Here is a 5222-nt window from a genome sequence, read left to right on the forward strand (position 1 = left end):
GGCACTACTGAATCCACTGCTTCTCCTGAATTCTCTATTACTCCTGAATTCAGTACAGCTCCTGAATCCAGTACTACTCCTGAATCCAGTACAACTTCTGAATTCAGTACTCCCTATGAATCCAGTACTCCATATGAACCCAGTACAGCTCCTGAATCCACTATTACCCCTGAATCCAGTACTCCTCCTGAATCCACTACCACCCTTGAATTGGCTACTCCTCCTGAACCTAGTAAAAATCCTGAGGCCAGTACAACTTCTGAATCCAGTAATACTTCCGAATCCACCACTACTCATGAATCCACTAATGCTCCTGAGTCACCTACTACGCCTGAATCCATTAAAACTTCTGAATCCACTACTTCTCATGAATCAACTACTACTGGATCTACCACTACTAATTTTGAATCTGCTACTAGCTCTGAATTAACAAATTCTCCTGAACCTAGCACTACAGCAGATGAAGAAGATACAGAATCAAAGGTTGAACCTGAATCTGAACCTGAATCTGAACCTGAATCTGAACCTGAATCTGAACCTGAATCTGAACCTGAATCTGAACCTGAATCTGAACCTGAATTGAACCTGAATCTGAACCTGAATCTGAACCTGAATCTGAACCTGAATCTGAACCTGAATCTGAACCTGAATCTGAACCTGAATCTGAACCTGAATCTAAACCTGAATCTAAACCTGAATCTGAACCTGAACCTGAACCTGAAACTGAATCTGAAACTGAATCTGTACCTAGAACAGGTTCAGATTCAAATCATATGGCTCTTTCAGGTATTATATATTAACGCTTAACACTCTGGGAGCTTTCATGGATTAATCTATTAGAACCAACGTAATTTTGACCTTTGGACTTCAGACGCTGATGCAATTGTAAAATTAATTAAGATTTATTCTCTTTATCACTAATGGTATATAACGCCAGAATTTAGTTGAAAAATTAAACGACAAATATTTGAATAAATTTGTTAAAACCACTGAATACTCGTCTAAATCTCTAATTTCCTAATTCTAATATCTTTGCAACATGGTCGAAGACTTTTGACAATTAAAACTATAAATGTTGCTTTCTAAGAAGTCAAAGTTTTAAATACCAACAGTTTACACTATCAGTTTGCAAATTAGGAGCTGGAAAAGTAGGATTTAAGATGAGTAATCAGCGCCGCTGATGGTCATTATCGGGTATAAAAATTTAACAGCTTTGCAATAAATTACTTTTAATAAAAGCTTGGGATTTTGTTTTTACCATTAGGGAATTAAATGCATACTTCAAATAAGCACTGCATAGAATAATTGTAAATGCATGTAGAGTGTTGAACACCCCCCCCCCCCCCCCCCACCTAGGTTGAAAGGTATGGATAAGAGTATTTTATATGATTGTTTATCGCTTACCAAAAAAGCACAAATTAAATCACACTCACCCATTCATTAGTTCTTACTTGCTTACTTGCACCTAAATGTTATTTTAAAGAAATAATTATTCTTTTCAAATTCCACATTTTTAATCAATTTTGTTCTTTACAGCCTTATGAAGTTTGGTACGGTGATAGGCGATTATGTCAAAACAATGAAGACGACTTTTTTATTCAAGTTTTTACTGTGAAAACGCTTTTTTTCGAATTACAAGTTTACAAGTAGTGATGTTAACGTTTTCATTTTAGAAAAACGATCGTTTCGTTATGAAAAGGACGACGAAAAATCGAAAACGAAACGATCGTTTTTAAAAACGATAGTTTTTTTAAAAAGTTCGTTTTTTAAAAATGGTCGTTTTTAAAACGGTCGTTTTTCAAAACGTTCGTTTTAAAAAACGATCGTTTTTCAAACGATCGTTTTTATAAAATTCGTCGTTTCGTTAACGATCGTTAACGACGACCCTTCGTTAACGATTGTTAACGACAACCTTCGTTAACGAATGTTAACGACGACCCTACGTTAACGATCGTTAACGACAACCCTTCTTTAACGATCGTTAACGACGACCCCTTCGTTAATTATCGTTAATGGAGAGAGGAAACCAACCTGAAGGGCATCTATACTTATCATTGAGTAGTTTTTAAGAAAATATCAAGGAGTTTTAACTCCCCCACAACTGTTAAACTTCATGTAAGACGACATTCAATAAAGGTGCATGTAATTTTTTTTCCAAAAGCGACCGTTTTGATAAAGTTCGTCGTTTCGTTAACGATCGTTAACGACGACCCTTCGTTAACGATCGTTAAAGACGACCCTTCAATATCGATCGTTAACATAATTATCAATAAAAAAAATTTCAAAAACGATCGGTTTTTTAAAAACAATCGTATGAAAAACGGTCGCAAATCGTTTTAATAAAAACGATCAAAAACGATCGCTATCCGTTTTCTTAAAGTTCAAAACGATTGGGTCTTTTTTAAAAACGATCGTTTTTTTCCGAAAACGAAACGATCGTTTTTGAAAACGAAACAAAAACGATCGTTTAACGATCGTTTACATAAACGATTAACAACCCTATTTACAGGTAATCAATTCATTATTGACAGCCTGTCTTGACTGCTATGTTTATGTGTATGCAAGCTGCTAAACAGCTTGATATAAATCAAAATTTAAATTTAGAGTCGTCTTCATTGTATTGATATAATAGCACTGTAGTTTAAACTTTGATTACTTGAACCAGCAAAATTAATATAATTCGACATTGGAATTGCAGAGATATATGGATTACAAATAAAGGTTTGAGGCTAGTTTTAAAACAATTGGTTTACTTTGCTGTCTTGTTGTTGTCTTGATGTTGTCTTGTTGTTGTCGTTGTTGTTGTTCTACTTGTATTTGCTGTTATATGTTTGACTATAAATTACTAGAAGAAGAACGATCTCAATCAAGCATGATTGTTCCAACAATGTCAAGCCTTTTTTACAAAACAGGAATATTTCAGTCAACAATTATAATCGATCTTTATATTATCAAAACGTTTCAATCCACGTCAAATTACATCATCAAAAGGCATCTGTCTATATCGGAATATATTCAGTCAACCTTTGATATCTCATTCAAAGCTGCAGTCAAAAATATTGTGCATGACCTCACATACTGAACTATTCAAAATACAAAAACAAAAAGGAAAAAAATTGAAAATATGAAAAACTTAAAAGTATCAAAAGTTTTTCTGGTATACTTTGAGAGATGAAAATTTCCCTTAATGATTATAACTGCAGTACGATTTTTGAGAATTATATTGTAGTAAATATGGCAAAGGAATATACAATAGTCTCATACTGAGCCTCTAATGAAACTGGGTTCTATCAGGCTCTCTGCTCTTTCAATTCAACCAGGACCTTCAGTTTACTGTGAGTAATTTCAATAACAGTTTGACTATCAATTTTTTTCTTTTGTTTCTCCATTAAACTTTTTTGTCGCCGAGGATACGTTTTAAATGAAAAAGTTTAAAGATTGATTTAAACCCAAAACCCAAACGACATTTGCTTTCGAAATAGTAAAGGGTTCTTAAAGGGACTGTAAGCGTAATTTTAATAGGACAATGCCCGAACTACAACGGTAACCTTAAACCCTTTATATGTTCGTCGAGTATAGGGCAATGCGTGTGTAAACTTAGTGTAACCCGCTTGTATTTAGCTGAAAATGCTGGTGTGATTTGTTTAGTTAAAAATTACACCTACAGTCCTTTTAAACATACCTCCCCCCCCTTCCGCCACCTCACCCGAGCTTTCAGTGCAAACTAATTTTGCATATGTGTTGACTGATATTCTACTAGAGCCTGATGATAAATTATCAAGTTATCATAGTTTACAGTCCTCTGATACTGATCTAGAAACAATAGTAGAACATAACTTGGATACAGGCATAGAGTACTATGACGAAACTGAGTCTGAAGAAGAATATGCTCAAGAAGAAGATCGAGAAGAAGACCAAGATGATCTCAGTGCGCATGCTTTGTCCAATTCTAGTCCTATGTCCAGTGTATTGAGTGATATTGAAACTAGTATTGATATTGATGCTATTGATGAAGATTATACTAATGGCGACGAATACAGGGAAGATTATGAAGCAGGTAAATGATTTTTCTGATTTTTCGTTGTTTACAATATATGGGGTGTACAAGGTAAAACACGAAAAAGTTATAAACTGGAATCCAAAATTGAAAGTTTTAAATGCAAAATCAAATTTCGAAAAACTTTTTTCTTGGATACCATGTACTTGTACATGAATTTAACAACTCTGGGAAAAGATAAGAATGCCTTCAACATTTTCTGAGAAAGCTTTTTTTCCTTTACATAGAACATTTCTACCTGAAAATAGTAGTCGCTAGATAAAAAGTCTATCTAAAAACAGTGGTCGCTAGATATAAAGTCTACCTGAAAACAGTGGTCGCTATATATAAAGTCTATCTAAAAACAGTGGTCGCTAGATATAAAGTCTACCTGAAAACAGTGGTTGCTATATATAAAGTCTATCTAAAAACAGTGGTCGCTATATATAAAGTCTATCTAAAAACAGTGGTCGCTATATATAAAGTCTATCTAAAAACAGTGGTCGCTAGATATAAAGTCTACCTGAAACAGTGGTCGCTATATAAAAGTCTACCTGAAAACAGTGGTCGCTATATATCTGAAAACAGTGGTCGCTATATATAAAGTCTATCTGAAAACAGTGGTCGCTAGATATAAAGTCTATCTAAAAACAGTGGCCGCTAGATATAAAGTCTACCTGAAAACAGTGGTCGCTAGATATAAAGTCTACCTGAAAACAGTGGTCGCTATATATAAAGTCTATTTAAAAATCAATAAAGTTTCGGTAAGAAAAGTTTTCAACCTCTTCAAATTCAATATTTTAAAAAACACCCAACTATAAAATGAAAAAAGGGCCCACAAGAACTAAACCAGGACTCCCCCCCCCCCCCCCCCCCGGGTGGTTTGGTGGGGGGAGGGGGGGGGGGGGTGACTGGTTTTTGTCATAATGCTCCTCTTAAAAAGCATTCTAAATAAATATATTCTGATAATCTTTTCATTTACAAACAAATTGTATCAATTATAGCTTGCATTTATTTATAATGATTTCAATTTATAATTTCTTTTCCCGTTCATATAATTATCCTTGAATGGATCCTGTAAACCCGCAATATATTTAGATGTCGTCTTTTTACAGCAAGCTATTTTGGAAAGAAAAACATATATTTTATGGCAAAAGCACAAGAAAGCACAGCGGTTTCGGAATAA

This window comes from Eurytemora carolleeae, unplaced genomic scaffold (assembly GCF_000591075.1).
Source record: "Eurytemora carolleeae unplaced genomic scaffold, Eaff_2.0 scaffold327, whole genome shotgun sequence".
Classification (NCBI taxonomy): Eukaryota; Metazoa; Arthropoda; class Copepoda; order Calanoida; family Temoridae; genus Eurytemora; species Eurytemora carolleeae.